A 26,987-nucleotide genomic window follows, 5' to 3' on the forward strand; every position below is an offset into this window, starting at 1 on the left:
GGTAAGTTATGTTATTATTATACCCATTTGATGGACATGATACCTAATGCTTAGAGAGGTTAGGTAACAGTCTAAAACATACAGCTAGTCAATAGTAGACTGAGAATTTAAATCTATGTCTGTCTTAATTTTTGTATTTGACACATTTCTTGCTTTTAGTGAGTGGGCGAGTAATAAGAACTATGAAAAATGTTTCAAATTGGAGACTTTTGCCTGAAGGTACCAGAAAACTCAACTAACAATGGTTTAAACCATAAGGCTACTATATTGTTGCTTACTGTCAAGCCTGGAGGCATGTGATTTCAGGGGTATTTCAGTAGCTCTGTGATTCCTGGGTACTGGGTAGCCATCCCTGGAATTCTTTTGGTCTCTTCTCAGAGTTTCAAGATGGCTACAGAACTACTAAGCATCGTGTCCTCACATGTAAGTATTCTAGGCAATGAGAAATAGAAGGGGTTCTTTTTTGCAGCTTTTCCTTTTTTTTATTATAGAGAAAAAACTTTCACAAAAGCCTCTATGCCAAATTTCTATTTATGTCTCTCTTGGGAGACAATTCTCCAATGGTCACTTGCATTTCAGCATGTCTTGTGAGCAGAGACAATGACTGCTTTTGTTCTGGACTCTTTTTTTCAAGAATGTTTGTGTAGTAAATAGTCTTGGACAATAGAGATAATGGCTGCTCCAGTGCAAAAGGCAGGCTTGCTTACTGCCCATTATAAAAGATTCATGTTTCCTAAACTCAGGGTTCCTCTCCTGTAACCTAACCCACTGAATCTGCCTTTGCCACATGGCTCTCTGTATCATCCTGTGGGAATTGGAATCAGGGAACAGGTTCAAGAGAATAATGATACTCTGATCACTAATGTTGCTGCGAGTGATAAATTCCTTTGTCTCTGGCTCAGGAGTCATGCCTCTTCTGCCAGCATCCATAAGACTGTAGCAGATTAACTCATTAGCTTGAATGTAGGGTAAAATCTCAACCCTTCACAGTTCTTGACAGTTTCATTCACTGAGATTTTTATTTTCCATATGGCCAAATCTAGCTGTGGGGAAAGCAAAGATAGAGAAGGTGTGGCAAAAGAAAATGGGATACTCATATTTGACTTAGATAAATTATAATTCATTCCCTGGTGCTGGGAACATTGTTCTTCCAACCAAGGTTTCTTTCGGCAAAATGTAGGGGAAATGGTTGTTGATTAGGCAACCAACAATGTTAGCTCTAAAAAAAAGACCATCATAAAAGGAGAATATGACATGTATTTCAGGGCAGTATAAACCGAGGACTCTAGTTTAAAAAAAAATAAAAAATATTTTATTTGAGAGCTTGGCATTAAAAAAGGCTTCATAAAAGAGGTAATACTGTATATGCGCCATGAAAGATAGTCAGAATTTTGATAGACTATGATGAGGATGTTTAGGCTGGTAAGATGTTCCAGACAAAAGAATGGCATGAGTCAAGGAATAATATGAAGAAAACACATGACATGTTCAGGAAACAATAGAGATGAGTTAATTCTTACCCTAAGGTCTAATATAAGTATCTCACAGAGTAAAGATGGAATAATGGGTTTTATAATGAGCTGTGTGAATTTGGAAAAGCCATTTAGTCATCATCTCTAAGTGATACACATGCAAGATGAGACTGGGTGTTTAATTTGCAGAATCATGGCAAATAATATGAATAGTTACATGGAGGTAAAATGGTCAGAAAGATATCATTGCTATATTTATGCAATTAAAATGGCAAATCAGTTAAGAACTGTTATTATATGATGCCTATCCTCTGGAAGTTTCCATCCTATAGAGAGCAGAGAGATACATACTAGGCATCAGAGGCCTGAGTTTGAGACCTAATTTACTCCCTCTCTTGATTCATTGTCTTCATCTATAGAATAAGGGTTTTGAATTAGGGTTTTTCATGACTGACATTTTATATATTTGTAGATCAGGATAATTACCACTAATCTTATACAAAAAGTCTACACTTGATCACTCTCACTTCTACTTAGTACACATACATATCACATGCTGGCAATATGACACATAAACATGATAAGACATGAAATTTGATTCCAGTAAATATTTTCATTTCAAATTCATATCGAAACTTTGCTTCCCTTGTGGAGTTTATTTTTAGTTGACTCTTTCTATATGACAAATCATTCCATAGTGTGTAAAGCCAAATGGGACTAGAAACTGAAAGACCCTTAGTATTAGAACTGGCATTTCAGTTGATATCTGCTGGGTTGTTCCTTATTCTATGAATTCCATTACAGTGTAAGCTTATTTCTAGAATTTTTCCCATCTGCTATTTTTAATGCCCTATCAAATTGTGTGACCTGTGATGACTCCATAACTCAGCTCACAGAGGAATTAGAGTGAGACCAACCTCATACAGAGAAATTTCCAAGTCATCAGCTTTCATTTGGGGGCTTCTCTTTGTCACCTCCTTCAAAAACCTGTTACTGTGGAGTGTCTCTTCAGTGCAAAAGGGTGGGAAGAAGTTCAGTCTGTTTGGAACCTGTCATTTTTTATGCACTTCTTTGTGATAGAAAAAGGTAAGGAGTCTTATTCTTAGAGCACAGGACAGAAGGGCAGTGAGAAATGCATCCAGTGCAGAAGTCAGAACTGCAGCGGGAATTCTTACATCTTGGTAGTTACTACACCCTGGTTATTGTGAAAGATTGACAATGTCAGCAATCACCAATACCAGACATAGCACAGTCTAAGCTCCCATTGTATGCACACTACTCTTTTAGGTACAGCTGACGGGGAAGGATAGAACACATAATTACAAGGAGCTTGACGTCTAGCTGGAAAAAGAAATATATTTTTTTGAGTAGAAATGACTCAAAAAAATGACTTATAGCAACATTTGCAAAACAACATAACATAAGTGCAAATTAATATGATGCAACTAGAATAGGGAAAGGCTGTGGCAGTCCAGAATGAAGAGCTGATCACAGTGAAGGAGGGTTAAGAAAAGGCTTCCATGAGGAGAATTTTAAACTGAGTTTTGAATGAAGGAGGTCCATAACACATACACACTGTGCTCCTGGAACTGTTCTTTTATGCAGTATGCATTTATTTGGCATTTGTTATAGCATGGCACTATACATGGTGCTTTGGGGGATACACGGAGGTACAAAGTTCCAACACTGCCTTCTCCAAAGAGCTTCAATCTGTTAAGGAGTTTCACTTCTTCCTCATTCCTGATGTTTCTTTCCATATGTAGTGACATTCCATTAACATAACATTCTGGCCTCTTTCTGTCCCCTCATCCCCACCTCTCCCTGGGAGGTATGTCTTTTCTGATTGGTGAGTTTGAGAGAAGTTGTCAAGCAGGTGTCACTCAGCTATGCCCTCCTGCTTTGTTTGAGAGTCTTGTAACTTGTGTCTTTATTCGACACATTCTGGCTGCTCCTGCATGCCTTAAGTCATATAGGTGCAAGTCACTACATGAGGAGGCCCGGTGACTTCCATTGCCACTTGTGACAGAGGGTTAAGCCTATCCAGTTGTGGGGTTCAATGTTAAGAAACCTACCTAAATTATGTGTTTGACACTAGTCTTTAGCAGTCAATAAAGTGATATTTTGATCTTGATCAATCTGAATTCTTTATCTAGCAGGCAATTGAATCAGATTTCAAAGGAGTGTTATTTATTTGACTTTCTCAACCCACCCCCACTGAAGTCTAATAGAAGGTATGAGATAAGTCCATATATAATTACAAGAAAAGGTGAATGTGATAAGTACAATAAGCGTGGCTTGGCTCTTTTAAGATTCTTCTTTTGACCCTGCAAAGCCTGCCACCAAGATAAAGAATGAGTGCTTTGTGAGACTCTCAACATTTATGGAATTGGTTGCAGGCTGGCTACTTTTCACTTGCTTTCAAATATCTCTTGACTTCTTGGTTAGTGACTTTCATCTTTTCCTCTTATTTCTAGTTCTGGCCTCTCTTCTGATTCTCTGACTTGTATATTCAGTTGCCTACTTGATGTCTTCGCTTGGATATATTGCATAGGTTATTTCAACTTTAAGTGACCAAAAATGACCTCTTGAGTTCCCAGCACTGCCTCCCAACGTGTACTGCTCCCAGTTTTACTATTCTCAGTAAATGGCACCACAATCCATCCAGTTGCTCAAGCAATACATCTTTGTGTAGTCTATATCCTTGTGGTGGTGTTTGATCAATGTCTAACTCTCTTGGGGACTATCTCACTTTTTTCTGTACTATAACTACTGTGCTTCTCAGGGTGTCAGGCACATAGTGGGTACTCAATAGATATTTATTGAATAAGTATATTTTATTAGTTAACCCCAATTCTAGCCTTTTCAATTTGCTGAAGCAGTTTGTTTGGCTTTACCTTTGTTTTTTTGTTTTTTTTCCTCTTGAATTCCAGAATCATCTTACCCCTCTGCCACCAAGACTAAAATGTGTTTTGGTCTTAGGTCAGTACAGGTAGATTACTTTGGGAATTTAAAGATGGGGACTAGGATAAGAGAATTATGGAAAGTTCATAGAGAAAGAATAATTCAAACTGGGCCTTGAAAGAAGCAGGATTTTGGTATGTGGAATTATAGGGGCAAGGGTGTGAGACATATCTGGCAGAGGAAGTATCTAATGGAAAAGTTGTAGGCAGAGAAACACTGAGCATTTTGGGAGCATGAACGATAGACTGATCTGTGAAGGGGTAGAATATAAGTTACAATTGAAAAGGTAGGCTACAGCCAGTTTATAGAGAGAAAGAGTGCCTGAAATTCATCTAGGAAACACGATTCTACTTGGTAAAAGTGTACAATATAAACTCATCACTAAAACTGTTATACTGTAATGAAAACTGCATAGACAGAGTATGAAATTAAAATCTGTTCCGTTAGGTTATGACCAATTTCCTTGTGAGACGAGTATGGCTGAATTTTAGAAAATTTCACAGAAATATGCTACTTTTGCCAATGTTAATATTTCTTGTAAAATTCTTCACATACTCAATATTCTCTCAAATTTGCTGTGAAATTCTGCAAGTGCAACTATTCCCCTTGTCATTTCATGTAAAATTCTTCACATACTCAATAGTCTCTCAGATTTGCTGTGAAATTCTGCAAGTGCAACTATTCCCCTTGTCAGGCTCATTCATTTGGTGAACGCTCCTATTCTCCCCTAGATTCCAAGGACAAATAAGCTCTGGCATAAAACAGCAGAAAAGATGTGATGGGAGGGAGAGTTTTATTCTTTATTTGAAAATTTCAGTTAAGGAGCCTCCACTGGCCTCAGCATCAGGAAACAGTATATGTAATGCAGGACAATGTGAGTAATTGTTCAATTTCAGGAAGAATGACTGTTGAAGAGAAAATGAATCCATTTCCCCAGTTCTACACTTGAACACATTTGTGCTATCTGCTTGCTTTTGTGAATTGGAGGCCACCAGTAAGTTGCCGTTTTTAGCAGTGATTAATTAACTAGACTCATTTACATCTCCCTTTTGTTTTTACAGAAATGTTTTCTACTTTGGGTGGGCTGCACTGAACTGGGGATGTTCCTGAGGCTATTAGGCTTGGTATGTTCCATATGAATACAAGGAAGGAGTGTCTTCTACATTTCAGTCTGACTTAGGGGAACTGAAGAGCTACCTTCTAAAATGTGAAGAGCTGTCATGTGAGAAAGTGAGTAGAAATTCTTTGGGGCTCCAGAGGACAAATTTAGGACTAATGGGTAGAAGTTATGAAGAAGAAGACTTTAGTTTAGCATAGGAGCTTTGTCACAATCAGAGCTGCTCAAAAAGGATGGGCTGCCTAGTCAGGAAATGACCCTTGTGTTCCTGAAAGTATTGAAATCTAAGTCAGATAGCAAACTGTTAGGGATGTGATAGAACTCTTGCAATGGTTTATGGGAGGTTGGATAACCTCAAAGATTCCTTCTCATGCTTTGTTAATCTGTGAATCCTATTGCTTGTATATCAAATTCCACCCATGTTTTGAGACCAACTCTGAATTTCGTTTTCTTCACAAGGACTTCTATAGCACTTGTCTATTCTCCACACTTGACATCAATTATTCATGGCCTTGTGCTGTCAGTCCAAGGTGTCAAAACAACTGTCTTCAGGTATATAGAACACACACAAACCTACTTCTTACAGATGATATATACAACAGTCTTCTCTGGCTTTTAGCCCATTACTGAACTTTACCCTACCCTTACTCCCTGGCCTCATTTGTTTGACAATCCAGGATGGGATGAGATTCAGAGAAGGGATAAAAATACATATATTTTGCACATTATTTATTTTGTATTTACCTTGTTAAAGACCCTGTCCTATGCATCAGTAAAAAAAAATACATCAGTGAACAAGAAAGAAAAAGATCCCAGCCCTTGTGGAGCCTACATGCATGTAAAGTATCAAGCACATAGGGGGCATTCAATATATATCAACTTAGTTTGTTCCAAATCGCCTCAGCTAGTTACTTAAAGAAGTAACATTTATTGAACACCTATTATGTGCTGTGTGTTTACATATGTGTTCTTATTGAAACTACCCCAAGAAGTAAATCTCATCTATACTGTTATATCAGAAAAACTGAGGGTCACAAGTTTAAGTATTTTATCCAAGACCGAACTATAAATAGAGTAAGTATAATTTGGACATAGGTCTATCTAATTTCAGACTCATGCTTCCAAGAAACAAAGTTTCTTAGTTATTCTATGGCTGGTAATTTTCTACACAGCTTAAGATTATCTTTTCTAAAATAAAATTATGGTCTCTAAGGGCATGATCCTCATACTTTAAGCTGCATAAAAATCACATAGGAAGCTTGATAAAAATGAAGAGATCACAATTCAGATGAGTCCAAGAATCTGTGTTTGAATAAGTACTACTTACAAGTAATTTTGATGTCCGAGCCATAGGCCATACTTTGAAGAACCTAAAGTCCTTTATGGCTCTAACACTTTGTGCTTCTATGAGATTTTGAGTCCTCCCAATTTTGTTATATATATTGACTATGTGAACGTCTGGTATTCATGAGCGATGTAGTCATTATCATCAAATCTATCACCATCTCTAGCACTATCAGATATGCTTGTCTTTCATTTGCAAGTCACTTGATTGATGTATATTGTACTTTCTGGGGGACACCTGTGGAAGGGGTGACCTTTCTTCCTTTGCTGCTACTTCCTGGCTGGCTGGCTACCTACCCCATATAAAATCAACAAAATCAAATAGTTCTAGAGTGGGCTTCTTAAAGCCTTTAAGGTACAATTAGTGACTTGTTTTCAGATCATAGCCATGTTGGACATTTGGATAAGTTGTCCCCACCGAAGGGCTGTTTTTTTTTCCCCCAACCTAATTTACTTTTCTTTCCATAACCATGATTCCACCTCCCACCACCTTATGAAAATGTTGCCTTAGTGGACCCACAATTGACAAGAGAAGCTTTGTGCTTTGGGGCTTAACTACTGAATCTTTAGTTTTGAGAGTAAGGCTGATTGGATACTGGCAATAGACAATATGGAGTTTCAATAACTGCATCTTGGAATTTACATGCTCTTCCATTCAAAAACATTATAAGAGGTTAGAATAGTCCTCATATCATCTTAGCATGGTTCTGGGCCCTCAATATACACTTGATTGATTACTCACAATAGTAATAGATAACATTTATGAATGAGTTACCATGTGCCAACCACTACACTAACTATTTTACATGCTAATCACCTGTCCTAAAAAACTCTGTCTGTACTTTTATGATTTCCATTTTACTAATGAAGAAACTGGCTGGAATTCTTAGAGCTTAAGCAACTTGCTTAAGTGCACACAACTAGGAAGTGGTGGAGCCAGGATTTGGACCAAGTTTAATGACAGTTTTCCCCTCTGTTCACAACCAGTGTGCTATAAGCTTTATGGAAATGAAAGGATAGTGTTTTAGGGTAGCTTGAACATTTGGATCTGAGATTAAGGGTTTACAGGTTAAGCTGGAAAAGAAAGGGATTCAATCATGTTTGAATATATCAAAATATAATTCTAATATGTGCCTGTTTTATTTCTTTATTTTTTCTATTAATACATCTTTTTCCCTTTTAAAAAAAATATTTATTTTTATTATACTGACATTGGTTAATGAAATCCAGTAAGTTTTCTATATGTCTGTGCACATGGTAAATAGATAATGATAATGACTGCCACCTGTATTCCTCAAAAAAGGATTGAAAGTTAGAATGTAATTACAATTAATGTGCACAAAAATGAACATTGTTAAATTGACACAGAGTATTACAGTGTTGAATGTAGTGTGGCAACACTTTTAGCATGGAAATAAGCATGGACTAATTAGATCTCACTGTTCATCGTTGACAAGCCTTCAGCCTCACAGCCGCTTTGTCTCTCATCTCTACATGGGTAGTATCTCTAGAAGAAGCCCGAAAAAACTGTAGCACAGTGCTTGCTCAGATCAAACTTATTTCTCCTTTTCCTCTTTGCTTCCCTGTACTTATTCCTCTCGGCATTAATTATATTGCTATCATTCTTATTATGTAGTTTTTTTCTCATTTTAAAAAAATTCTGTTAGTGTAAAAAATCAAACTGTAAAGAAAAAGTAATAGGCGAACAGTAAAATCCTCCTCCTCTACTCACTCTGTAGCAGTCAGTAGTCACTTAAATTACTCATATGTCTTTCAAGAAACTTTCTATGCAGATATAATATTTATCTACATATACAAACCCATATGTATGTAGGTTTAAAATATTAATATTATATATATTCTTTGTCAATTGGGTAGGAAAAATGTTGCCTTATTGTTTTGTTTTGCATTTTTTAAATTATAAGTGAGGTTGAATATGTATTTATATATTTATTGGTAATTTGCATTTTTTATTGTGTGAACTGTTCATTTCTATTTATTTTTTTCTTGTTGAATTTCAATAGCTCTTGTTTTTTCAATTACAGTTGACAGTCAGTATTAATACATATTAGTTTCAGGTGCATAGCATAATGGTTAGACATTTATATAATTTACAAAGGGATTCCCACCTGGCACTATACATAGTTATTAAAATATTTTTGACTATATTTCCCATGATGTACTTCATATCCCTGTGTGACTATTTTTTTTTAATTAAGCTTATTGGGGTAACATTAGTTAATACAATTATATAATTTTCAGGTGTACATTGTAGTTTGACATCTATATATTCTATTGTGTGATTACCACCCAAAGTCCAGTGTTCTTCAGCTACCATATATATTTGATCCACTTTACCCACTTCACCCTCCCTGAAACCCCTATATTTGACCCCCTTTGCCCCATCTATCTTTCCCTTCCTCCCCCACCCCCCAACCTCTGGTAACCACTAGTCCATTATCCATGTCCCTAAGTCTCTGTTTGTCCTGTTCGTTTGTTGCTTTTAGGTTTATATCCCACATATAAGTGATATCATGTGATTTTCAACTTTTTCTGTCTGGCTTATTTTGCTTAGCATGATTATCTCAAGGTCCATCTAGGTTGTCGCAAATGGCAGTATTTCATCTCTTCTTATGGCTGAGTAATATTCCATTGTATATATGTGCCACAGTTTCTTTAGCTAATCATCTATTGTAGAACACTCTGGTTGTTTCCATGCCTGTGATTATTTTGTAATTCCCAATTTCTACTTTTTTTTTTTTTTAATTCTTATGTTCCTGTCTGACAGCCTCGGGAACATTTCCTACTAAGGAAAGGTTTTCCCTTCAAGAACCTATCAGAAAGTACCTTTCTCTAAGTGTCGTTTTGTAGCCTGAGGAGGTTAAGTTGGGTGATGGTAGATTTTTCTGGAGATGTTCTTATTTCCAGGGAACCACGTATATTAATTGGGATTTTAGCCAGTGAGGTGCTGCATGCTTTCTCTTTCTCCTCACTAATAAGGAAAAGAGAATAACTGAGGAAATTTTTTAGACAAAAGAGTCTCCTAGCTTTTCAGCTGAGCAAGTTTCTTGTTTAAGTCCCTGGAGGCCTGTGAGATCAGAGCTTATTATAAGCAAGTGGACTCAAAACTCCTCTGAAGCCTTGAGGACACCATTCACAGCTGTTTCAGGGAATTGTCTGGGCAGAATGACCTCTGTTATCCAGTTTGATGATGTCTCTGCTATGGTGACACTGAGTCTGTGCACTGGGAGTGGGTAGGGCTCAATAAGGAACAATTGATACCACTGGCACTTCTGTACAGAGCGAGTTTCTCTTTGGTCCTCACTCCTAGATCTCAGTGTCCCCCTGTAATTCCCTGGTGCTTCCTACACAGCTGAATTGACGCTGGTGCTCAGAGTAAACAGGTCCCTCACCATGAAAGTCTGCTCGCAGACATGGCCCCTTTAAGAGGTATCTGCACCTGCCAGCTGCCACTGATGCTGCCACAGCCTCTGTCCCACTCAGCCACGTGGGACCAGGCAGCCTCACGTCCTTGGTCTATCCTACCTTCTGCTGTTTCTGGGTGATTTCTTAGATTTCTCCCTAGTCGTATTGCTTGTTCATCTAAATCTCAGGCGATTTTTCCTTGCTGTTTGTTCTTTGTTTCTGTCACAACTTTGATTTGGTCGCCAGAGCGATGAGCAAAGCTTCTATCATCTATGCCATTCCCTGCCCCCTCAATTTGTACTTCTTAATCCTTTCCCTTTTTACCCAGCCCCTCAAATACACTTTCATTTGGCAATTATACAAATCTCTGTATCTAGAAGTCTGTTTTCATTTTGTTTGTTTGTTTATTTTGTTCTTTAGTTTCCACATATAAGTGAGATCATATGGTATTTGTCTTTCTCTGTCTGATTTATTTCACTTAGACTAATACCCTCAAGGTCCATCCATGTTGTTGCAAATGGTAAGATTTCATCTTTTATGGCTGAGTAATATTCCTTTATATATGTACTACTTCTTTATCCAATCATTTATTGATGGGCGCTTCGATTTCTTCCATATCTTGGTTATTATAAATAGAGCTGCAGTGAACACAGTGGTATCCATATCTATTAAAATTAGTGTTTGAGATTTCTTTGGATAAATACCCAGAAGTATAATTGCTGAGTCATAAGGTGGTTCTATTTTTAACTTTTTGAGGAAACCTATAAACTGTTTTCCACGGTGGCTGCACTAATTTGCAATTCCACCAACAGTGCATGAGGATTCCCTTTTATTCATATTCTCATCAACACTTGTTTATTGATTTATTGATGATAGTCATTCTGACAGGTGTGAGGTGACCTCTCGTTGCGGTTTGAATTCGCATTTCTCTAATGATTAGTGACCTTGAACATCTTTTCATATGTCTATTGCCCATCTGTATGTCCTCTTTGGAGAAATGTTTGTTCAGGACCTCTGTCCATTTTTAAATTTTTTTTTTTGGTTGTTGTTATTGTTATTGTTTTGGTATTGAGTTGTATGAATTGTTATAAATTTTGGATATTAACCCTTTATCAGATGTATCATTGGTGAACATCTTCTTCCATTATTGTAGGCTCTTTTGGTTTTGTTGATGATTTCCTTTGCTGTGCAAAACCTTTTTAGTTTGATGTTTATTTGTTCCATTTCTTTATTTTTTTCTTTTGTTTTCCCTACCTGAGGAGATATATTAGGAAAAAAAATATTACTAAGAGTGATGTTAGAGTTTACTATGTTTTCTTCTAAGAATTTTATGATTTCGAATGTTACATTTTGAGTTTGTTCTGGTACATGGTATAAAAAGGTGATCTAGTTTCATTTCTTTGTATGTATCTGTTCAGTTTCCCAACACCACTTATTGAATAGACTGTTTTTACTGAATTGCATATTCTTGCCTCCTTTGTCCTAAATTAAATGACTATATAGGTGTGAGTTTCTTTCTGGGCTTTCTATTCTGTTCTATTGATATATATTTTTCTATGCAAGTACCATGCTGTTTTGATTACTATAGCCTTGCCATATAGTTTGATATCAGGTAATGTGATACCTACGACTTTGTTCTTCTTTGTTAAGATTGCTGTGGGTATTCAGGGTCTTTTGTGATTCCATATAAATTTTAGAATTAAATGTTCTAGTTCTGTGAAAAATGCCATTTGTATTTTAACAAGAATTGTACCAAATTTATAGATTATTTTGGATAGTATGGACATTGTAACAATGTTACTTCTTTCTATATGTGAGCACAGTATATACTTTTACTTATTTCTATCTTCAAGTTCTTTCTTCAATGTATTATAATTTTCTAAGCATAGTTCTTTTGCCTTCTTTATTAAATTTATTCCTAGGTATTTTATTTTTTTAAATGCAATTGTAAATGAGATTGATTTCTTAATTTCTTTTCCTGGTAGTATGTTATTGGTGTATAGAAATGTAACCAATTTTAAATATTAATTTTGTATCCTGCTACTTCACTGAATTCATTTACCAGTAATAGTTTTTCATGGAATCTTTAGAGTTCTCTACATATAATATCATGTTATCTGCAAATAAGAACAGTCTAACTTCTTTTTTTTCCAATTTAGATGCCTTTTATTTCTTTTTCTCGTCTGATTGCTGTAGCAAGTACTTCCAACACTATGTTGAATAAAATTGCTGGCAGTACACATCTTTGTCTTGTTTCTGGTTTTAACATTTTTAACTTTTCACCATTGGGAATGATGTTAGCTGTGGTTATGTCATTTATGATGTTTATTACATTAAATTATATTCCCTCTATTCACCCTTTGCTGAGAATTTATCACAAATGAATTTTGAATTTTGTTAAACGCTTTTTCAGGATCTATTGATAAGATCATATGATTTTTATGTTTCATTTTGTTTATGTGGTATATCACATTTTGACTTGTGGATATTGAACCAACCATGCATGTCAAGAATAAATCCCATTTGATGGTCACTTATGATCTTTTTAAAGGATTGCTGTATTCGGTTCGCTGATATTGTGTTAAAATTTTTTGCATCTATGTTCACCAGGGATATTGACCTATAATTTTCATTGTTTGTAATGTTTTTGTTTGATTTTGGAATCGGAGTGATAGTAGTCTTGCAAATTGAGCTTGGGTGCATTTCCTCTTCTTGAATTTTTTGAAATAGTTTATAAAGAATAAGTGTTAGTTCTTCGAATGTTTGATAAAATTCACCTGTGAAGCCATCAGGTCCAAAACTATTATTTGTTGGGAGTTTTTTTGATTACTGATTCGATTTTGTTAGTAGTAATCTATCGGTTCAGATATTCTGCTTCTTCTTGGCTCAGTCTTGGAAGGTTAGATGTTTCTAATAATGTATCCAATTCTTCCAGATTATCCAATTTGTTGGCATATAATTGTTCATAAATTTTTGTTTAATCCTTTTGTATTCATTGTTAACCCATTTATTGCTTAGCAACATGTTATTTAGCCTCTGTATGTGTGTTTTTCAATTTTTTTTCTTGTAATTGATTTGTAGTTTTACAGCATTATGGTTGGAGAAGACATTTGATATAATTTCAGTGTTCTTAAATTTATTGAGACTTGTTTTGTGGGCTAAAATGTGGTCTGTCTCACAAAATGTTCCATGTGCACTTGAAAAGAATGTATATTCTGCTGCTTTGGGGTAAAATATAAAAATATCAATTAAATTCATCTGGTCTAGTATGCATTTAAGCCTACTATTTACTTGTTTATTTTTTGTCTGGAAGATTTGTCCATTTGTGTCAATGGGATGTTAAAGTCCCCTACTATGATTATATTACTGTCATTTTCTCCCGTTACATCAGTTTATAGTTGTGTTATATATGTTGGTTGCATAAATGTTTACAAGGGTTATGTACCTTTGTTAGATTGACCCCTTTATCATTAAGAAATGTTCTTTTTTGTCCTTCATTATACCCTTTGTTTTAAAGTCTATTTTTTTTCTGATATAAGTATTGCTACCCCAGCTTGTTTTTTGTTGCTTCCATTCACATGAAATATCTTTTTCCATTCCTTTATTTTCAGTTCGTATGTGTCTTTTGATCTAAAATGGGTCTGTTGTAGACATCATATGTATGGGACTTGTTTTTCTATCCATTCAGTTACGCTATGTCTTTTGATTAGAACATTTAATTTATTTACTTTTAAGGTGATTATTAACAGGTATATAGTTGTTACTGTTTTATTTTTCATATTTAAGTTCTTTACCCCCTTCTTTTTAAAGAAGTCCCATTAACATTTCTTGTAATAGTGGTTTGATGGTGATGAACTCCTTTAGCTTTTTCTTGTCTGGGAAGCTCTTTTGCTCTCCTTCAGTTTTAAATAATATCCTTGCTAGGTAGAGTAGTCTTGGTTGTAAGTTCTTGGTTTTCATCACTTTAAATATTTGGTGCCAATCCCTTCTTGCCTACAGAGTTTCTATTAAAAAGGCAGCTGATAGTCTTACAGGAGCTCCCTTGTAAGTAACAAACTGTCTTTCTCTTGCTGCTTTTAAGATTCTCTCTTTGTCTTTAACCTTTGGCGTTTTGATTTTGATGTGTCTTGGTGTGGGCTTTTTTAGATTCATCTTGTTTGGAATTCTCTGTGCTTCCTGAACTTGTATGTCTACTCCCTTTGCCAGATTAGGGAAGTTTCCCATCGCTACTTCTTCAAATAGGTTCTCAATCCCTCGCTCTCTCTCTTTTCCACCTGGTATCCCTATGCATAACTTGTGCTTGACGAATAACTTGTGCTTGATGCATAACTTGTGCTTTATATTGTCTCAGAGGTCCCTTAAATTAGCCTCACTTAAAATTTTATTTTTGCCATTTGATTGTGTGTTCTGCTCCTGTGTCTTCCAAATCACTGATTCAATCTTCTGCTTCATCTAATCTGCTGTTCGTTTTTTCCCTAGTGTATTCCTCATTTCAGATATTGTATTCCTCATTTCTGACTGGTTCTTTTTTATGGTTTCTATGTCTTTCTTTATGCTTACTATCTCTTCGTTGATGTTCTCACTAAGTTCCTAAAGCATCCTTATTGCCAGTGTTTTGAACTCTACACTTGGTAGCTTGCTTGCCTCCATTTTGTTTAGTTCTTTAATTTGGGACATGTTACTCTGTTTCCTCATTTTGGCAGCCTTTCTGTGTTTGTTTCTATGTATTAAGTAGATTTGCTATGTCTCCTAGGCTTGGCCGGGTGGCCTTAAGTAGTTGGTACCCTTTGGGACCCAGTAGTGTTGTCTCCCTGATCATTTGCACTGGGTGATCAAGGAGTATCTCTTGTGTGGGTTGTTTGTGCCCTTTGTTGTAGTTGAGCCTTGGTTGCTTTTGGCACATCAGTGGGTGGGATTGACTCTCAGGCTGACTGGTTGTTAAGATTGGCCATGTCTATAGTGTATGAGCTGCTGTGTGAGGGTAGGGGAAAGCAGGCTGCAGAAAGCAGTATTTGCCCGAATGGGCTTGGTGCTTGCCAAGATCACCCTTTGGGTGGTTGCTTGTAGGGCTAATTGGATGGTGCTCTGTTGTGGTCTGAACCCAAGGTAGTCTCAACACAGGGACAATGAAAGCTTTCTTCCAGCCCTTGCCCTGAAGCCATACAAGTTAGTCTCTCCCTGTATGTTTTTGGTGCCTTCTGAGCTGCTGGCCCTCTGCCAAATTGCATGATGAGTGTCTGGAATCAAGAAAGTCTGTATGCAGGCCCTTTAATAGGACACCTGGGTTTCCAGCAGCCTTCCATTTCACCCAAATGGATGGAATTCCACTGTTTTCATGGCCAGAAGAAAGGTAGGAGAGCTTCTAATTCTGACTCTGGTAATTTTTGCTGGGGAGCCTGGCTTGGGGTTGGGACCCCTCGCTCCTCCAAGGGGACCTCTATAGCTGAGATATTCCTCCCAATGCCCAACTGCCACACATGATATGTGCCTAGCCTGTTGCACCTCCTGCCCCTCCTAGTAGTCTTTATGTGGCCTCTTCTTTATATACTTATAGGACCTCTGTTCAGCTGGTCTTCAGATGGCTCTCTAGGTTTATTGTCCTATAATTTAGTTGCAATTTTAATGTGGTTATGAGAAGAGACAAACACGGTGTTTTCCTACTCCACCATCTTGACTGGGTATCATTACTTCTTTGAATATAAAAGATATTAGCCTTTTTTTTCTCCTGTCATATATAGAGAAAATATTTTTTCTTGGTTTGTAATTTGTCTTCTGCCTTTTTAAAGGTAATTTTTTCCCATACAGAGGTTTTAATTTTTATGTAGCTAAATTTATCAAGTATTTTCTTCACAGATTCTAAGTTTTATATCTTTATTTGAAAGTCTTCCACATTCCAGTATTACTTTAAAATTTCTTTCAGGTTTCCATTTACTCCTTTAAAAATAATTTTAAAATTTTATTTTAAAAGTAATATGAGGGACTTAATGTGAACTAGATACTGTGAAAACCCTCTAGGAAGGTTATTAAAAGATTATATAAATTGTAACAAGTCTTCTATTAAATACATAACTTAGCTCTCAGGAAAGTATGGAATATTGTTAGGATTCAGAAACAAAGGGAAAATCAAAGAGGTAAGCATATTTTTTTTTATGATATAGATGTCCTAGAGGGAGGGGAGGTAGCATCAGGCTCAGTACACTAAAAGCTGTGTTTTAATGCGTATATGGGGACAAGTCTGATAAAATCTTGGTTCAGTACAAAGTATCTCTCATATAAAACTAGGAACCTGAAAGACTACAACCTCAATGAAAGGTGAAGTAGAAAGAATTACATGCAATAATACAGAAAAATAACAGGGAAGCCTATTGTCGTCTGGAATCTGGGTAAGGAAAAAGCCCCTCTTGAGAATTTGCAACAATGGTTCCATGTTTCACTGGTTTGGGGTTTTAATTGAAACTACTTGCTGGGATTAGGAACCTCCAAATCAAGAATTTTACATAAAAATGGCCCAGCTGAATAAAAGCTTACAACTCAAAATCAGATTAAAAAAAGAAAAAAAAAACATATCGCTGTGAACGATAAGTGTAAATACAACAAAAAGCAGGATTGGAATTCCAGGAACATCACAAAATTGGACAATCAAATAGAGTTCCTAAAATTAGAATGTTTAAAATCATTACAGAAATAAGAGAAAGGAGTGAAAGTATTAAAGAATTAATAAGAAACTATGCACACAGACAGATTATAAATAATAATTGACATTTCAATGAGAAAATGGAAAGACTGAGGAAGTGGCAACATTCAAGGAAATAGGTTAAGAATTTTTCAGCATTGTTGAAACACTTGAATACACATTCTACAAGTACAACAGATTCCTGGCAGGAAAAACAGAAATAAATCTATACTTATGTCATCACAATGAAACTGCAAAACACCAAGGACAAAGAGAAGATCTTGAAAGGCTGCAGAAAAGAAAGGCCATTTATCTTCAAGGACTAATAATTAGTCTGACAGCAGAATTTTCAATAGCAACAATAGAAGTCAGAAGAAAATAAAATAATAGCTTCAAAGTGAGGATGAAATAATGAAAAACACTGCATTCAAAAAAAGTGAGATGCAAGAAGAGCTGGTAAAAAATAAATTACTAAACATGAGTAAATTTAACAAGCATTTACTCTATAAAGCATCAATACTAATAATGACCAATGTAGAGGATATACAAATAAGATAAAACTAAAAAATACACTGTTAGTACTATGTAAGAAGGAAAGGAGATAATTGAATTTAAAGAGTTCGGCGAGGTTACAAATATCTATTCAGAACAGCAGTATTTTTAGGAGATGCCAATTTCTCCTAAACTAATCTAAACTCCAATATAATTTGAAACAAACTCAAACTAGGACACGTGTGTGTGTGTGTGTGTGTGTGTGTCTGTGTAAATTCATAATCTGATCCTGAAATTTATATGGAAGAGTAAAGGAACAAAAATATTCAAGAAAGTTTGAAATAACCAAATGTTAAGAAAATGTGTGGAATTCATTTTACAAGATATCAAAATTTACTGTAAAATTCTCTATTAAGACAGTGTGCTATTGGTACAGAGATAGACAATAGACCAGTCTAGAAAGAACACATGCATATATGGAAACTTGATACACATTAGTGGGAAAAGGATGAACTCTTCAATAAATGGTGATGAGACAATTGGTAATCTACATGGAAAAAGAAAATTAAATTGTTTCCTGATACTATACCCCCAAATCAGTTCTAAATATACTAAAGATGTAAATTTGCAAATCAAAATATTTAAAAATTTAGAAAAAATAGAGCATTTAGAAGAAAATATGTTATTGAAATAGGGAAGACTATCTTAAGCAAGACAAAAAAGAGCACGGACAGTAAAGAAACATAATTATAACTTTTACTACATTTACTAAATTCAAGACACTATTTTGCCATAATCCTTACCTCTGGCACAGAGCCACATGATTAGAAGGAAATACATAGACCCCTAGCATCTCCCTGGGCTGAGAAAGAGTTGAATTCTGTGCCTAACATTCTAATTTTTCCAAAGCTGCTTGTGGGACTAGCTTCTGCCTTACCTGTTTCTGAGCACTAACAGGGCCTAGCATAATCTAAGCACCCAAGAACCAGTGAGAAGAAAGATGTCAGTTTGAATTAACATGAGATCAGTTGCTATAGTGCCTACCTGTGATCAGCACAGAGTAACTGGGTGAAAAATCCCCCGATCTCAGCTTCTCTCTGGGGAGGGGAAGGTTTGGACCACACGTTTGAAATTCTAGCTTTTCCAGGGGCTTCCTGAGGGACTGGCTTTTGTCTTGTGTATTTCAGAGGACTAAAAGAACCTGGAATACTCTAGATGACTGGCAGCTGCTAAGACAAAGATGTCAATTTTGACAAGTAAAAATGTATGAAGAGGTTCTCAGAATCTGTGGCAAGGCTGATTGGTGAGAGTCATTTTCTGTATGACTCTAGCCCATCAAGACTGGAAAAGGTGACTATTTTTTCTAATGCATGGATACCAACATGAAAAGTCAAGGAAAATGAAGAAATAGGGGAAACTGTTCCAAATAAAGGAACGAGATAAATTTCCAGAAACCAGTTTTAATGACATGGAAATATATAGTTTACTTGACAGAAAATTCAAAATAAGTCTCAAAGCTGCTCACCAAAGTCAAGAAAGCAATGCATGAACAAAGTTAAAAGAATTTTAATAAAACAATATAAAATAGAAAAAGTAACAAACAGAAATCATAGAACTGAAGAATACAATGATTGAACTGAGAAATTCAATAGAGGGGTCTAGAAACAGACTAGATCAAGTTGAAGAAAAACTCAGTGAACTTAAGATAGGTCACTGGAAATTAACCAGTCTGAGGAGAAAAAAAAAATGAAAAAGAGTGAGTAAAGCTCAAGAGACTTATATGACACCTTCAAAAGAATCACTATATGCAATATGGGACTCCCAGAAGAAGGGAGAGAGAAGGGCAGAAAGCTTATTCAAATAAATAATGGCTGAAAATCTCCTCAATCTAGGGAAGGAAATTATTCTTGAGATCCAGGAAGCCCAATGATTTCAAATATGATGAATAAAAGAGTTTACAATGAGAGAAATTATAACAGAAATTTAAAAGTCAAAGACAGTTTTGAAAGCAGCAAGAGAAAAGTGAGTTGTCGTGTACAGGGAAATATCCATAAAGCTATCAGTGAATTTCCCAGCAGAAACTTTGCAGTTCAAAAAAAGTGGGATGATAATATTAAAAGTGCTGAAATGAAAAAAAATCTTGCCAAACAACAATAATGCTATATCTTGCAAAACTCTCCTTCAAAACTGAGAGATAAAACTTTCCTAGATAAACAAAAGCTGAGAGAGTTTATCATCACTAGACCTGCCTTACAAGAAATGTTAAAGGAGTTATTTAAGTTGAATTGAAGGTAATAAACAGTAATACAAAACAGTAGTACAAAAGTATATGAAAGTATAAAACTCTCTGGTAATATAAAATATGTAAATAAATACAGAATAATGTAATATTGTAAGATGGTTGGCAAATAACTTTTAATTCTAGTATAAAAGTTAAAAGACAAAAGTATTAAAATAACGGACTATAAAAATATGTTCATTAAACACATATGTTCGTTAAACACATACAGAAGATACAGAAAACAAAAAGAAAAAAGTATCAAAAATATTATGACAAAAATCAACAAAATACAAAGAAAGACAGCAAGAGATGGAAAAAAATTAAAAACTACAAAACAATAGAAAACAATGAACAAAATGGCAATAATAATAAGTTCATCCATATCAATAACATTAAACATAAATGAATAAATTTCCAGATCAAAAGACATAAGTGTCTGGATCATTAACAAGTCCCAAATGCAAGAGACTCACTTTAAATTTAAGCACATGTAAAAGTTGAAAGTGGAGGAATGGAAAAACATAATTCATGCAAATGGTAAACAAGAGAACACAGGCAGCTATACTTATACCAGACAAAATAGACTTTATGTCAAAAACTAACATAGGACCTTAATGATAAAAGCATCAATTTATTAGGAAACTATGACAATTATAAATTTGTATGCACTCAACATCAGGGCACCTAATTATATAAAACAGATATTAACTTAAGGAAGAAATAGACAGCAATACCATAATAGTGAGAGATGTCAATACTTCTTTTTCAACAATGGATAGAATATCCAGACAGAAAATCAATAAGGAAGTAGCAGATTTGAACAACAATGTAGATCAAAAGAACCTAATACACATATATGGAATAGTCTACCCAACAGCAGCAGAATATATACATTCTCAAGTGCACACAGAACATTCTCCAGGATAGATTGCATGTAAGGCCACTAAACAAGTATTAGGAAATTTAAGAAGATTGAAATCACACCAAATATCTTTTCTGACCACAGTGGTATGAAAGTAGAAATCAACAAACTAAGGAAAAGTGAATAATTGACAAATATGTGGAAATTGAACAAAACACTTTTGAATAATCAATGGATCAAAGAAGAAATCAAAGGGAAATCAAAAAATATCTTGAGACAAGGGAAAATGAAAATACGACATACCCATACTTATGAGATATAACAAAAGTTGTACTAAGTAGGAAATTATAGTGATAAATGTCTATATTAGAAGAAAATAAAGATCTCAAATAAGCAAACTAATTTTACATCTCGAAGAAAGAGATGAAGAAGAACAAATTAAGCCCAAAGTTAACAAAATGAAGGAAATAACACAGCCTAAAGCAGAAATAAAAGAGAGACTAGGAAAACAATAGAAAAAAAATTAGTGGAACCAAGAGCTGATTTTTTGAAAAGATCAATAAAATTGACAAGTGTTAAGGTAAACTAAAAAAAATCAAATTAATAAAATCAGAAATGCAAGAGGAGACATTATAGCTGATACCATACAGATACAAAGAATCATGAGAACACTGTGAACAATTATACACCAAAAAATTGGATGACCTAAAAAAATGATTACATTCCTAAAAACATTCAACTTACCAAGACTGAATCAGGAAGAAATAGAAAGTCTGAACGGACCAATCACTAGAAAGAAGATTGAATCATTAATCAAAAACCTTCTAACAAAGACAAGTCAAGTACCAAATGGCTTCACTAGTCCATCTTACCAAAATTGAAAAAGTAATTAATACCAATCCTTCTCAGATACCTACAGGAAAAAAAAAAAAAGAAGAGAACTCTCTAAAATTATTTTTGAGGCCAGCATTACCCTTATATGAAAGCTAGACAAGGACACCATAAGAACAGAAAATTACAGGCCAGCATCCCTGATGAATATGGATCCAGAAATCCTCAACAAATTATTAGCAAACCAAATTTAGCAGTACATTAAAAGGATCATTTACCATGTTTGAGTGGGATTTATCCCTGGGATATGAGGATAGTTGAACATATGTAAATCAATCAATGTGATGCACCACATTAACAGAATAAAAGATAAAAATCACAGGATCATTTTAATAGCCGCAGAAAAAGCATTTGACAAAATTCAACATATTTTCATGATAAAAGCACTGAACAAACAAGCATCGAAGGAATGTACCTTGAAATATATATGACAAGCCCACAGCAAACATCATACTCAACAATGAAAAATAAAAGTTTTTCCTCTGAGATCAAGAGAAAGACAGGAATGCCTACTTTCACTACTTCTAATCAACATAGTACTGGAATTCCCTGCCAGAGTGATTAGGCAAGAAAAAGAAATAAACAAATCCAAATAAAAACAGGAAGAAGTAAAATTATTTCTGTTTACAGATGACATGATCCTACAGGTAGAAAACTCTAAAGACTCCATCAAAAAAGGTAGACTAATAAACAAATCCCATAATGTTGCAGGATATAAATTCAACATACAAAAATCAGTTGCATTTCTATACATTGACAACTAACCATCTGGGGAAAAATTCAGTAAAGAATCCCATTTACAGTATCACCAAAAAGAATAAAATTGTTATGAATAAACTTATCCAAACAGGTGAAAGACTTGCACATGGAAAACTACCATACATTAATCAGAGATAAAAAAGACACAAATTAATGGAAAGATAGCCCGAATTTTTGTCTTCATGAATAGGATCATTTACTATTGTTAGAATAGCCATACTACCCAAAGTGATCTATGGATTTAATACTACCCAATTAGAATCCTAATCACATTATTTTTTACCAAAGTAGAAAAAAAAATCCTAAAATTCACATAGAATCACAAAAGACCTTGAATAGCCAAGGTAATTTTGATAAAGAAGAATAACCTTGGAAGCTTCACATGTCCATTTTAAAATATATTACAAAGCTACAGTAATTAAAACAGCATGGTACTGCCATAAGACGAGATATATAGACTAATGAAATAGAATAGAAAGGCCAGAAATAAACCCATGTATATATGGTCAGCTAATTTTTGGCAAGGGTGCCAAGAATATACAATGAGGAGAGGACAGTCTCTTCAAATGGTGTTGGGGAAATTGGCATGCACGTGTAAAAAAAATTGAAATAAGACCCCTATGTTAAACCATATACAAAAATTAACTCAAAATAGATTAAAATCTTAACTGTAGATTTGAAGCTGTAAATCTCCTAGAAGAAAACATAAGGGACACGTTCCTTGACATTAGTCTTATCAATGCTTTCTTGGATATGACACCAAAAACACAGGCAAAAAAAGAAAAAAAAATAGACAAGTAGAACCATATTAAACAAAAACGTTTTGGTACAGCAAAGAAAACAATCAACAGAGTAAAAAGTCAACCTAAGGAATTGGAGAAAATATTGGCAAGCCATATATCTGAAAAGGGGTTAATTTTCAAAATGTATAAGGAACTCATACAACTTAATTGCAAAAAAATTAATAACCATGATTAAAAAATAGATAAAGGACTTGAATAGACATTTTTTCAAAGAAGACATACACATGATCAACAAGTATATGAAAAGATGTTCATCATTTATTATGAGGAAAATGTAAATACAAACTACAATGAGATATTACCTCATATCTATTAAGATGGCTATTATCAAGAAAACAAAAGATAACAAGTGTTGACAAGGATGTGGAGAAATTGGAACCCTTGTACACTATTGGTGGGGATGAGAAATGGTGTAGCAGCTATGAAAAACAAGATGGGGTGTTCTCAAAACAATTGAAAATTAAAAATAGAATTATGATGTGATCCAGCATTCCCATTTCTTGGTATATACCCAGAAGAATTGAAATCAGGCTCTCAAAAAGATATTTGCACTTTCCTATTCATTGCAGCATTATTCACAATAGCAAAGATATGGAAACAACCCAAGTGTTAATAGACAGATTAATGAATAAAGAAAGTATGGTATATATATACAATAAGATATTATTAAACTTTAAGAAGTAAATCTGACATTTGTGACAGCATGGATGAATCTGAGGACTTTATGTTGAGTGAAATAAGCCAGCCACGAGGACAAATACTGCGTGATTCCATTTAAATGAGAAATCTAAGTAGTCAAACCCACAGATGCAGTGAACACAATAATAGTTTTCAAGGGCTTAGGGGACATGGTGAGTATTTGCTCAATGAGTATGAAGTTTCAGTTATGCTAAAGGAATAAGTTCTAGAGATCTGTTGTACAACGTAGTGCATATAGTTTACAATATGGAATTGTGCACTTAAATCTTAAGAGAGTAGATCTCATGTTAGTTGTTATTAACACCTAACATACACCCAATAAAAACAAAGGGGCACAAGAAAACTTTGGGAGATGTTGGGTATGCCTATTACCTTGACTGTGTTGATGGCATCATAGGTGTTTGAGTATGTCCAATTTCATCAAATTGTACACATTAAATATGTGCAGATTTTTTAAACATGTATACCTAATAAAACTATTAAGACCTGGATTAAATATTTAAATGTAAGACCTGATACTGTAAAACTCCTAGAAGAAAACATAGGAGGAATACTTAATGGCATCATTCTTAAATGGCAGTGATTTCTTAAATATGATACCCAAAGCACAGGCAACAAAAGCAAAAATAGGCAAGAAGAACTAAATCGAAATTTCTGCACAACAAAGAAAACAATCTACAGAGTGAAAAGGCAACCAATTTGGAATGGGAGAAAATCTTTGTAAACAATATATTTCATAGAGGGTTAATATCCAAAATAAATACGAAACTCATCCAATTCAATAGCAAAACTTAAATAACTCAAATTAAAAATGGGCAAAGACTTGAATAGAAGTTTCTTTAAAGAAGACATACAAATGATTAACAAGTATATTTAGAAATTTTTAAGATCACTGAATCATCAGGGAAATGCAAATCAAAATCACAATGAGGTAACACCTCACACCTGTTAAGATGATTATTGTAAACTATACCAAAAGATAAAAAGTGTTGGCAAGAATGTAGAGAATTTGGAACTCTTGTAAACTATTGGTGGGAATGTAAAAGGATGTAGCTGCTATGGAAAGCAGTATGAGTTTCTCAGAATACTAAAGATACAATTACAACATGACCCAGCAATCCCACTTCTGGGTATGTATCCAAAAGAGTTGAAATCGGGATCTGAAAGAGATAATTGCACTCTCGTCCATTGCAGCATTATTCTTAATAACCACAAGGTGGAAACAACTCAATTGTCTATCAACAGATGAATGACTTTTTAAAATTAGTGTATACATACTACATATTCCACATATAATACATACTACTATTCAGCCTTAAAAAGAAGGAAATCTGCCATATGTGACAATATGGGTGATACTTGAGGACATTATGCTAAGTGAAATAAGCCAATCACAGAAAGACAAATAGTGCATGATTTCACTTATGCGAGACATCTAAAATAGTCCAATTCATAGAATCAAAGAGTACAACAGTGGTTGCTAGGGACTTGGGGGAGAGAGAAATATGGAGTTGCTGTTCAAGGGATGTAAAGTTTCAGTTATACAAGATGAATAAGTTCTAGAGATTTATTGTACAACATTGTGCCTATAGATAACAATACTGTATTATGCACTTAAACATTTGCGAAGAGGGTAAATCTCATGTTAAGTGTTCTGATCAAGGGAGAAATCTTTCATTTTTCTGTGATAATACCACTCTGCTTTAAAGCCTTCTGCTTTAATTATTTGTTAACCTACTCATAAACATTTTTATTACTGGAATCTTATAATTGATATTGTTTTTTATTTTAATTTTTAAGTTTATTAATTCTATGTATAGAAATTAAATCGATTTTTGGTATTGATCTTATATCCTGAAATAATATTGAATTAACTCTATCATTTAAAAAAATTCTTTAAGATTGTCTACATTAATGACTTCCAGAAATGAATAAAGATCATTTTTGTTATTAAAAAAAAGCAATTGGCAAAATGACAGTACAATTTCATTTATATTAGGTTAACAACATGAAAGTTACTAAATATTGTTTAGATTATACTATGTCTATGTAGTAAACTTTTGAAAATAAATATGGAGATAAATACAAAATTAAGAATAACAACCACCTTTTTATACCATATACAAAAATAGACTAAAAATAGATTAAAGACTTAAATGTAAGACCCCAAACCATAAAACTTCCAGAAGAAAACATAGACAGTAAACTCTCTGATATTGCTACTGTAATTTCTTTTCTGATATATCTCCTTGGGCAAGGGAAACAAAAGAAAATATAAACAAATGTGACTACATCAAACTAAAAAGGTTTTGCACAGCAAACCATCAACAAAATGAAAAGACAGCCTGCTAATGGGAGAACATATTTGCTTGTGATAGATCTGATAAGGGGTTAATATCCAAATTATATGAAGAACTCATACAACTCAACAACAATAAAACAAATGATCCTTTTAAAAAATGGGCAGAAACTGAACAGATATTTCTCCAAAGAGGAAATACAGATGGCCAATAGACATATGAAAAGGTGCTCAAGATCATTAATCATCAGGGAAATGCAAATTAAAACTACAATGAGATATCAGCATATCACCTCACACCTGTCAGAATGGCTATCATCAATAAATCAACAAACAACTGTTGGCAAGGATGTGGAGAAAAGGGAACCCTCATACACTGTTGGTGGGATTGCAAATTGCTACAGCCACTATGGAAAACAGTCTGGAGGTTCCTCAAAAAATTAAAAATGGATATACCTTTTGACCCAGCAATTGCATTTCTGGGTATTTATCCAAAGAAAACCAAAACAATAATTCGTAAGGATCTATGCACCCCTATGTTCATGGCAGCACCATTAACAATAACCAAGATGTGGAACCTAAATGCCCATCAACAGATGATTAGATAAAGAAGCTATCATTCATATATACAATGGACTATTAGCCATAAAAAATGAAATTTTACCATTTTCAATGACATAGATAGACCTAGAGGTTATTATGCTGAGTGAAATAAGTCAGACAGAGATAGATAAATACCATATAATTTCACTTATATGTAGAATCTAAGGAACAAAAAGAACAAACTAATCAAAAACAGACTTACAAATATAGAGGACAATCTGGTGACAGCCAAAGGGGAGGAGGGTTGGAGGGAAGGGAGAAAGGGGTGAAGGGTTAAAGAAGTACAAATTAGTAGTTGTTAGATG

The sequence above is a fragment of the Pteropus vampyrus genome, unplaced genomic scaffold (assembly GCF_000151845.1).
Source record: "Pteropus vampyrus isolate Shadow unplaced genomic scaffold, Pvam_2.0 Scaffold543, whole genome shotgun sequence".
Classification (NCBI taxonomy): Eukaryota; Metazoa; Chordata; class Mammalia; order Chiroptera; family Pteropodidae; genus Pteropus; species Pteropus vampyrus.